Raw genomic sequence first — 11,410 nt, 5'->3', positions numbered from 1 at the left:
ATATGCTTAAATTCAGGGGGTTGTCACACATGAACTGAGGCTTATGTACCTTGCGGTTGTTATCGTCACATCTGGCTTGCGACTACTTTGTTTCAATGTCCAATATGTACCGTTGGACTCGGTTAACGGGCTGTTAGCCCGCGTGTGGTTTAACTCACTGATACCTTCCATTGCCCATACGCTAGTTTGTTTGTGTTCCTTTGGTCAACTTCCATACTTGAATCATTTGTGCTACCGCTGCTGCTTCGACGCTACTTTGACATCTTCGCTTCTATTTAAATAAATAAATAAGCTGAAGCTAGACATCAGTAAACACCACCACAGACACCACAAGCACGCCTTCTCCTCGTACTTCCGCCTCACGCGGGAACACGGACGCTCTAAATACTTCGAATTCCAATGCCAGTATATTGTAAACCACGGGTTCTTTAATGCTAGCGGGTCGTCGCGACCCTAGTTAACATCATGGTGCACGTCTCGTGACGGGTGTCACGGCGTAGTTAAATGTATGCGATACATTTCTCAAATATAAGCGCTCAGTCATCTGTACATCATGGTAGGTTCCCACGACGTGCAATATGCGTTCAACTTATCAATGTTCATGTGTCCTGCAGTTCACATTATGACGCGCAGTTAGCTGCGGTCTTCATCGATCCATGAGCCGAGTGATCCACTGCCGAGGGTGACTAACTTGCGTAAGCCGCCGCTGTGCGCGTATACCCGTTCCCCGTAGGGAGGAGCAAGCCGCCGCTTAGAGACGAAGCATAAAGTGTCCTCATTCCACATAGGGCAAGCTGGATGAATCCATTTTACCCAGGACGGCCGAAGCGGCGTGGACCAGGGGAGAACTGAACCTTATACTTCACACCACAGTAAGTCTACGTGTCCTCTTCCACATAGGGCAAGCTAGAACTAACTATCTTACCCAGGACTGCCGAAGCAGCGTGGACCAGGGGAGGAACACACTTTTCATGGAAACGTAAGGCATCCATGACTGCCATAACGTAAGCCGCCGCTGTGCGCGTATACCCGTTCCCCGTAGGGAGGAGCAAGCCGCCGCTTAGAGACGAAGCATAAAGTGTCCTCATTCCACATAGGGCAAGCTGGATGAATCCATTTTACCCAGGACGGCCGAAGCGGCGTGGACCAGGGGAGAACTGAACTTTATACTTCACACCACAGTAAGTCTACGTGTCCTCTTCCACATAGGGCAAGCTAGAACTAACTATCTTACCCAGGACTGCCGAAGCAGCGTGGACCAGGGGAGGAACACACTTTTCATAGAAACGTAAGGCATCCATGACTGCCATAGTGCGTAAGCCGCCGCTGTGCGCGTAAACCCGTTCCCCGTAGGGAGGAGTCAAGCCGCCGCTTAGAGACGAAGTATTAAGTGTCCTCTTCCACATAGGGCAAGCTAGAATGAACTATCTTACCCAGGACCGCCGAAGCAGCGTGGACCAGGGGAGAACTGAACTTTATACTTCACACCACAGTATTGAGTAATGTGCCCTCTTCCACATAGGGCAAGCTGGAATGTTCCATTTTACCCAGGACGGCCGAAGCGGCGTGGACCAGTGGAGGACTACACAATCATGAGGTTTGATATCGACTTGTGTGTTTCAATAGGGTACCGATGGTATGTTTTGAACCGATTTGATTTAGCCATTCTGAAGTCATCACTTGGTTGAAGCGCTGAACTAGGGAGGCATCGTTTACATATATATTGGTTTTTGCATGCTCTACAGGTTAATGTCATGAGGTTGGCTATCGAGCATGCCCAAGTGATGACTTGATTGTGTGCTTGCTTGAATTCTTCACATTTCATACCATCGGTTAGTTGTCGAATCATTCCTCGATCTAACCTTCGTTCTTGGTTCATGTATGCTCTCTTCCACATAGGGCAAGCTAGAATTAACTATCTTACCCAGGACCGCCGAAGCAGCGTGGACCAGGGGAGAACTATACTTTGTCTTGTATGCCCTCTTCCACATAGGGCAAGCTAGAACTAACTATCTTACCCAGGACCGCCGAAGCAGCGTGGACCAGTGGAGGACTATACTTTGTTCATTACACCACAGTATTAAGTATGGTGTCCTCTTCCACATAGGGCAAGCTAGAACTAACTATCTTACCCAGGACCGCCGAAGCAGTGTGGACCAGGGGAGGACTATACTTTATACTTCACACACTAGCCATACTGAAGTCATCACTTGGTGGGGGTGAACTACGGCGGTATCTATCGTTTTGGTTCGGTCTATATAGGGTCGCTTGCATGCTCATTCGAATATAATGTAATTGTGTATGGCAATATGAGCATGCCCAAGTGATGACTTTGTTTCAAGCTCAACAGGTAGGGTATTGAGTCCTCTTCCACATAGGGCAAGCTAGAATGAACTATCTTACCCAGGACCGCCGGAGCAGCGTGGACCAGTGGAGGACTCTATACTTTATACTTCACACCACAGTATTGAGTACTTCTTGCATAAAGCCCCTAATGAGAACCACGAGGGCTCTCTCAATGTAGAACCACAAGGGCTCTAGTACCGATTCTCTCGGTACGGCTTGGTCCGTGTTCCTTTATGCTTGTACTCTTAGAAAGTCTCAACCCGGAGGTCTTGACTTTGATTGTCATAGTTGGACTACGACGGGGCATCCGACCATTGCTGATCGAACACCCCTGATTCACCATCTTTCGGGTAGGCGGTACGCGTACCTCCGGACGCGGAAGTCTCAACCCGGAGGTCTTGACTTTGATTGTCATAGTTGGACTACGACGGGGTATCCGACTCATCGAATACCCCAGAAGCACACCATCTTTCGGGTAGGCGGTACGCGTACCTCCGGACGCGGAAGTCTCAACCCGGAGGTCTTGACTTTGATTGTCATAGTTGGACTACGACGGGGTATCCGACTCATCGAATACCCCAGAAGCACACCATCTTTCGGGTAGGCGGTACGCGTACCTCCGGACGCGGAAAGTCTCAACCCGGAGGTCTTGACTTTGGTTGTCATAGTTGGACTATGACGGGGCATCCGACCATTGCTGATCGAACACCCCTGTTACACCATCTTTCGGATAGGCGGTGCGCGACACCACCGACGCGGAAAGTCTCAACCCGGAGGTCTTGACTTTGTATTGTTGGATAGTCCTCTTCCACTATAGGGCAAGCTGGAAATATTCCATTTTACCCAGGACTGCCGAGGCAGCGTGGACCAGGGGAGAACTTCACGGAATCTTCAGGCATCCATGATTGCCATAGTGCGTAAGCCGCCGCTGTGCGCGTCAACTCGTTCCCCGTGAGGAGGAGTCTAGCCGCCGCTAAAAGACGAAGCATTAAGTGTCCTCATTCCACTATAGGGCAAGCTAGAATTAACTATCTTACCCAGGACCGCCGAAGCAGCGTGGACCAGGCGAGGACTATACTTTATACTTCACACCACAGTATTGAGTACGACTTGCATAAAGCCCCTAATGAGAACCACGAGGGCTCTCTCAATGTAGAACCACGAGGGCTCTAGTACCGATTCTCTCGGTACGGCTTGGTCCGTGTTCCTTTATGCTTGTACTCGCGGAAAGTCTCAACCCGGAGGTCTTGACTTTGATTGTCATAGTTGGACTACGACGGGGCATCCGACCATTGCTGACCGAACACCCCTGATTCATCATCTTTCGGATAGGAGGTGCGCCCACCTCCGACGCGGAAGTCTCAACCCGGAGGTTCGGACTTAGAGTTTTTCCCATTTAAAAGTTTTTCTCTTAGCCATACTGAAGTCATCACTTGGTGAACGATTGAACTAGGGCGGGTTAATCGTTTATAGGTATCGTGTGGTTTGCATGCTCTCTTAGGTTAAGGTCATGTGGTTGGCTATCGAGCATGCCCAAGTGATGACTTTGTTTCACGCTTGCTTGATTTCTTCATGATTCCCTGTTATATAGTGTAATCATTCGAGAACAGGGAATCTTTGGTTTTGCTCAACAGGTATTGGATGTCAACTTGGTATCTAGATCGCATTAAGTCTCAACCCTTAGGTTCGGACTTGTATAGTGACATCTTGTTACGGTCTTGAGTCTCAACCCGCAGGTTCGGACTACTTAGTGTTTGATCGAATATAATATGGCAACTTGTGCCTAAGTCTCAACCCGCAGGTTCGGACTTCTGTTTATTTGGCCAATGTATGTATAAGGCAACTTGTGCCTAAGTCTCAACCCGCAGGTTCGGACTTGTGTATTTGTTCGAAGTCATGTATAAGGCAACGTGTGCCTAAGTCTCAACCCGCAGGTTCGGACTTGTTAGTGTTTCGTCAACTTTCATATGGCAACTTGTGCCTAAGTCTCAACCCGCAGGTTCGGACTTGTGTATTTGTTCGAAGTCATGTATAAGGCAACTTGTGCCTAAGTCTCAACCCGCAGGTTCGGACTTGTGTATTTGTTCGAAGTCATGTATAAGGCAACGTGTGCCTAAGTCTCAACCCGCAGGTTCGGACTTGTTAGTGTTTCGTCAACTTTCATATGGCAACTTGTGCCGAAGTCTCAACCCGCAGGTTCGGACTTCTATAGTGTTTCGTCAATTATCATATGGCAACTTGTGCCGAAGTCTCAACCCGCAGGTTCGGACTTCTGGAAGGATCACTTGGCCACTAATGATCCTTCCGCAGGTTCACCTACGGAAACCTTGTTACGACTTTTACTTCCTCTAAATCATCAAGTTCGGTCAACTTCGATAAAGCAGACGCGGTTCACGAGGATCCAGCGAACGATCATCTCCAAAGACCTCACTAAATAATCCATCGGTAGTAGCGACGGGCGGTGTGTACAAAGGGCAGGGACGTATTCAACGCTGGCTGATGACCAGCACTTACTAGAAGTTCCGAGTTCATATGGACCATTGCAATCCATAATCCCTACTAAGTGAGTATTTGAGTGATTTCCCGTTCCTCTCGGAATAGGAGACACGCTGCTACCCACATTGTAGCACGCGTGTAGCCCAGAACATCTAAGGGCATCACGGACCTGTTATCGCTCGATCTCATTTTGCTAAACACAAATTGTCCTGCTAAGCAGCGTACCGTAAGTGCACTTGCGCACACGAACAGCGAAGGTGTCAGGTCATACTCCACCGAAAGGTCCTAACCCGTTCCAATCGGCATCGACGCATTAACGCTGACTGCGTTCTAGTTAGCATATGTGAGTCACGTTCGTTATCGGAATTAACCAGACAAATCAATCCACGAACTAAGAACGGCCATGCACCACTACCCTTAAATTTGAGAAAGAGCTATTAATCTGTCTCACCTCCATAAGTTCGGACCTGGTAAGTTTTCCCGTGTTGAGTCAAATTGAACCGCAAGCTCCATTTCATTGTGGTGCCCTTCCGTCAATTCCTTTAAGTTTCAACTTTGCAACCATACTTCCCCCGGAACCTGACTTTGGTTTCCCGGAAGCTACTGAGAGCACCTGGTTGTAGCGTCTCCCAATTGCTAGTTGGCATCGTTTACGGTTAGAACTAGGGCGGTATCTAATCGCCTTCGATCCTCTAACTTTCGTTCTTGATTAAAGAAAGCATCCTTGACAAATGCCTTCGCTTTAGTTAGTCTTACGACGGTCTACGAATTTCACCTCTCGCGCCGTAATACTAGTGTCCCCAACTACTTCTGTTAATCATTACCTCCGGTCTGAGTACAAACCAATGAAAGATTAGACCAAGGTCGTATTCCATTATTCCATGCAAGATTATTCTAGGGCGTTTGGGCACCCTGCTTTAAGCACTCTAATTTGTTCAAGGTAAACGTGAGCGGTCGAGCTCTATGTTACACTTGCACCCGTTGAAGGGCACACCATGACACAGACTTGGTGCCCTACCACACCATTGAGTCGCAACCAGATTCCGACTTGGCCCACCGACCACGGGTTGACCGGGTCGGCGGAGCCGGACTGTGTTGGACAAGTATCAACTTCGAACGTTTTAACCGCAACAATTTTAATATACGCTAGTGGAGCTGGAATTACCGCGGCTGCTGGCACCAGACTTGCCCTCCACTTGATCCTCGTAGAAGGATTTATGCTCTACTCATTCCAATTATGAAACATCATTAAAGAGTTTCATATTGTTATTTCTCGTCACTACCTCCCCGTCCCGGGATTGGGTAATTTACGCGCCTGCTGCCTTCCTTGGATGTGGTAGCCATTTCTCAGGCTCCCTCTCCGGAATCGAACCCTGATTCCCCGTTACCCGTTGCAACCATGGTAGTCCTCTATACTACCATCCATAGTTGATAGGGCAGATATTTGCGAGATCTGTCGTCGGTGCGAGACCATACGATCAGCATCATTATCCAGACTTCAACTCAATGACACGGAGAACCCGCGATTGGTTTGACTAATAAGTGCACCAGTTCCCGCGAGGGTCCTGGCATGTTGCATGTATTAGCTCTAGATTTTCCACAGTTATCCAAGTAACTAGGTTGATGATCTCGTAAATTATAGCTGTTATACTGAGCCTTATGCGGTTTCACATTAAATCTGTTTGTACTTAGACATGCATGGCTTAACCTTTGAGACGAGCGTATATTACTGGTAGGATCAACCAGAATTCCGACTTTGCGTTCGAATGTTCATTGTCCCATTGCACCCGGAGGAGCAAACACCACGTTCTATATGTTGTCAAGTCCGGTAGCACACGGGAGGCGAGCCCCCGTGCGAACCTCATTGCCCTCGTATCACACACACACCCGATGCACCGGACAGGCACTTGAGCGGCATTCGACTCCGCTAAGCGCTCGTGCGCCCGATTGTGCATGCGCTGACGGGGCCTTCATACCCCTACCACAGCGACCTTATGCCAAACTTCCATGAATACTTAGGTGAGCTGACAAGGGCCTTCATTTCCCTACCATCAACTAAAGGACACGCTAGGCGCGTCCGATCATTGCAACTGCGGGGCTTTCATACCCCAATCACCACAGTACGCAATTCACCAGAGTTTAATCACAACCCCCCCGGACATGGCACACTATTAACTTGCAACAAAACTTAGTGTGTGCCGGGCACATCGGTTCCACAAAATCATTCCCGATGTACCCCAATTGGGGTTGCGAACGCATTCACGGTCCTCTGACACACCCAACCAAGCGTGGATACTACATACCTCAAACACCCAGTACACTAACAGACAAATCAACATATGGTTGCTTTCCCCCAGACATTTGCCAATCACTTGGCACCCGGACGGGAACTCGCTCCTGATTGCGCCATTGCCACCCATTTGCCAAGAGCGAGTTCTGTATGTAGATTTCATTTGGAAAGACAACCGTGTACTGGATATTCTATCCGACGATTACAGATGACGAGTACGAGACTCGACTACACTCACGGATAATACATTTTGGGTCGAGATTGCTTTCGGGGTTTTCGATTGGTCTTGCGCTTGTAAACGTATAACTTTGACTTGTGGTAACCTCGGTATGTTAGTCGATCACGTGGTTGTGAACTGGGTAGGGGTGAGCAATCTGTTCACTTGCACTCTGGGTAGGAATATGGTGAGCGCTATAGGTTAAAGATCATGGTATGGTTCCATCGTGATGACTTTCGCTAGATAGTAGTATGTTTGGATAGTTATAACGTTTTTGGCCATTTGTTCATAGTGTTCGGTTCATTCAGGAATTCGATTGGTCTTTGCTTCACACACGTGGTCGATCACTTGGATGTGAACTAGGGTGAGATTAAGGTGTTCACTAGTGCTCTTCGGTTTTGGATCAGTAATGAGCACTTGATTGGTTTCGCATAATATGTATCCATAGTGATGACTCTTTCCAGCTTAAGATTTCGTTACCGGTTTCGAATCCTCCCCACGTTCGCTTTTACTTGGTTAGGTTTTCGAGTGTAGATTTGAAAGCAATCTCATGTATGTATCCCATCTGATATAAGCCACTGACAGTTCATGTCACCTCGTTCAACTCTCGCTGGGTCACAGAAGTATGTTACTGCGCCCATTATCCCTACTCGGATAGGTTCGGTTCGTTCGTTTTATACTACGGTGAGTAAACTCAATTTGTGCATCGCATAGCCATGGAAAGCAAGCTTTCGCGGGCCTCTTCGACTGTTTTGATACGAGCTGTGCCCGTGATGCTTGTCATCCCAGGATACTAGACCCCTTTGGACGACCGCATGACCATCAGAAAGTAAATTCCACGTTCGATTTGGGGTGTGAACCCCGAACATAAAGTCTTTGTGTAGAACCACGAGGGCTCTATAGTACCGATTCTCTCGGTACGCTTGGTCCGTGTTCCTTTATGTTCGTACTCTTGTGAATAAGATTCACGTTCGTTTTGGGATATTTGCTACTGTCACCGTTTGAGTACTATGGGGCTTGAACCCCTAACATAAAGTCTTTGTGTAGAACCACGAGGGTTCTATAGTACCGATTCTCTCGGTACGCTTGGTCCGTGTTCCTTTATGTTCGTACTCTTGTGTGTATAATATTCATGTTCGGTTTGGGATATTTGCTACTTTCACCAGGGTCCCGTTCTTCATACAAGTCTGCCTTGCTAATGTGGTAACTTTATAGTGTAGTTCTGACATCCCAATTTTGGGACTTAGCCGATTTTTCGTATATTTCCATATGACCCATAGGGTCCCTTTCTTCATACAAGCTTGCCTAGGGCGATCGGTCAAAACTTGTCTTACTATTCGATTGGTCTTCGCACTTTCACCCTAGGCAGTTCGCCTAGGTCTGTCTTCTTGAGGAGGCCAAAACCCGAAATAAGGAGGTTCGGCCGACCCTGAAACCTCCCCTGTCTGAACTACACTAACCCGATTTTTCAGGGTCCTCAGCGCCATACAACTTTGCCTAGGTCACTTGTACTCTTGACTTAGGCCATCCGACTTGGTCCGTGTTTCTTCCTAGGGTTCACCTAGGTACTTTGCCTTGCTTGATGTGGTAACTTTTTAGTGTAGTTCTGACATCCCAATTTTGGGACTTAGCCGATTTTTCATGAATTTCCATATGACCCTAAGGGTCCCTTTCTTCATACAAGCTTGCCTAGGGCGATCGGTCAAAACTTGTCTTACTATTCGATTGGTCTTCGCAGTTTCACCCTAGGCAATTCGCCTAGGTCTGTCTTCTTGAGGAGGCCAAAACCCGAAATAAGGAGGTCCAGCCGACCCTGAAACCTCCCCTGTCTTAACTACACTAACCCGATTTTTCAGGGTCCTCAGCGCCATACAACTTTGCCTAGGTCACTTATACTCTTGACTTAGGCCATCTGACTTGGTCCGTGTTTCTTCCTAGGGTTCACCTAGGTACTTTGCCTTGCTTGATGTGGTAACTTTATAGTGTAGTTCTGACATCCCAATTTTGGGACTTAGCCGATTTTTCATGAATTTCCATATGACCCTAAGGGTCCCTTTCTTCATACAAGCTTGCCTAGGGCGATCGGTCAAAACTTGTCTTACTATTCGATTGGTCTTCGCACTTTCACCCTAGGCAGTTTGCCTAGGTGTAGCTTCTTGAGGAGGTCAAAACCCAAAATAAGGAGGTTCAGCCGACCCAAAAACCTCCCCTGTCTGAACTACACTAACCCGATTTTTCAGGGTCCTCAGCGCCATACAACTTTGCCTAGGTCACTTGTACTCTTGACTTAGGCCATCTGACTTGGTCCGTGTTTCTTCTTAGGGTTCACCTAGGTACTTTGCCTTGCTTGATGTGGTAACTTTTTAGTGTAGTTCAGACATCCCAATTTTGGGACTTAGCCGATTTTTCATGTATTTCCATATGACCCATAGGGTCCCTTTCTTCATACAAGCTTGCCTAGGGCGATCGGTCAAAACTTGTCTTACTATTCGATTGGTCTTCGCACTTTCACCCTAGGCAGTTTGCCTAGGTGTAGCTTCTTGAGGAGGTCAAAACCTCCTACATCTCCCATCTTAATACAGCATCCCTACTTAAAGCCATCTCGGACTTAGTCGATTTTTCATAAATTCTAAGAAATTCATATGTTAGGATGCTGGGAGATGAATGGGATGCTGCATGGAGATGAATCTTGATCTTCTTCATCTCCCATCTTAATACAGCATCCCTACTTGAAGGCATCTCGGACTTAGTCGATTTTTCATAAATTCTAAGAAATTCATATGTTAAGATGCTGCGAGATGAATGGGATGCTGCATGGAGATGAATCTTGATCTACTTCATCTCCCATCTTAATACAGCATCCCTACTTAAATGCATCTCGGACTTAGTCGATTTTTCATAAATTCTAAGAAAAACATATGTTAGGATGCTGGGAGATGAATGGGATGCTGCATGGAGATGAATCTTGATCTCCCACATCTCCCATCTTGATACAGCATCCCTACTTTAAGGCATCTTGGACTTAGTCGATTTTTCATAAATCCATAGAAATTCATATGTTAGGATGCTGCGAGATGAATGCGATGCTGCTTGGAGATGAATCTTGATCTTCTTCATCTCCCATCTTAATACAGCATCCCTACTTAAAGGCATCTCGGACTTAGTCGATTTTTCATAATCTCCTAGAAAAACATATGGTAGGATGCTGCGAGATGAATGGGATGCTGCAGTGAGATGAATCTTGATCTTCTTCATCTCCCATCTCAATACAGCATCCCTACTTGAATGCGTCTCGGACTTAGTCGATTTTTCATAAATTCTAAGAAAAACATATGTAAGAATGCTGGGAGATGAATGGGATGCTGCATGGAGATGAATCTTGATCTTTTTCATCTCCCATCTCGATACAGCATCCCTGCTTAAAGGCATCTCGGACTTAGTCGATTTTTCATAAATTCTAAGAAAAACATATGTTAGGATGCTGGGAGATGAATGGGATGCTGCATGGAGATAAATCTTGATCTTCTTCATCTCCCATCTTAATACAGCATCCCTACTTAAAGGCATCTCGGACTAAGTCGATTTTTCATAAATTCTAAGAAAAACATATGTTAGGATGCTGGGAGATGAAAGGGATGCTGCATGGAGATGAATGTTGATGTTCTTCATCTTCCATCTTAATACAGCATCTCTACTTAAAGGCATCTCGGACTTAGTCGATTTTTCATAAATTCTAAGAAATTCATATGTTAGGATGCTGCGAGATGCATGGGATGCTGCATGGAGATAAATATTGATCTTTTTCATCTCCCATCTTAATACAGCATCCCTACTTAAAGGCATCTCGGACTTAGACGATTTTTCATAAATTCTAAGAAAAACATATGTTAGGATGCTGCGAGGTGAATGGGATGCTGCATGGAGATGAATCTTGATCTTCTTCATCTCCCATCTTAATACAGCATCCCTACTTAAAGGCATCTCGGACTTAGTCGATTTTTCATAAATTCTAAAAAAAACATATGTTAGGATGCTGAGAGATGAGTGAGATGCTGCATGGA

The 11,410-nt window shown here is 46.6% G+C and overlaps 2 non-coding genes across 2 annotated transcripts in view; both read right to left on the bottom strand.

Moving 5' to 3' along the window:
- Window positions 1-43, bottom strand: part of LOC131270886 (large subunit ribosomal RNA) — a 4,089-nt gene extending 4,046 nt beyond the window's left edge. The window contains exon 1 of the ribosomal RNA XR_009179883.1: window positions 1-43. This exon is cut by the window's left edge and continues 4,046 nt beyond it. This is a non-coding gene — a ribosomal RNA (large subunit ribosomal RNA).
- A 487-nt stretch (window positions 44-530) lies between these two features.
- On the bottom strand, window positions 531-685 carry LOC131270873 (5.8S ribosomal RNA). Its single transcript, XR_009179872.1, has one exon. It is a non-coding gene; the product is annotated as a 5.8S ribosomal RNA (ribosomal RNA).
- Window positions 686-11,410: the final 10,725 nt, after the last annotated feature.

This window comes from Anopheles coustani (genome assembly GCF_943734705.1).
Source record: "Anopheles coustani chromosome X unlocalized genomic scaffold, idAnoCousDA_361_x.2 X_unloc_7, whole genome shotgun sequence".
Lineage (NCBI taxonomy): Eukaryota > Metazoa > Arthropoda > Insecta > Diptera > Culicidae > Anopheles > Anopheles coustani.
This window is presented reverse-complemented; position numbering and strand designations above follow the sequence as displayed.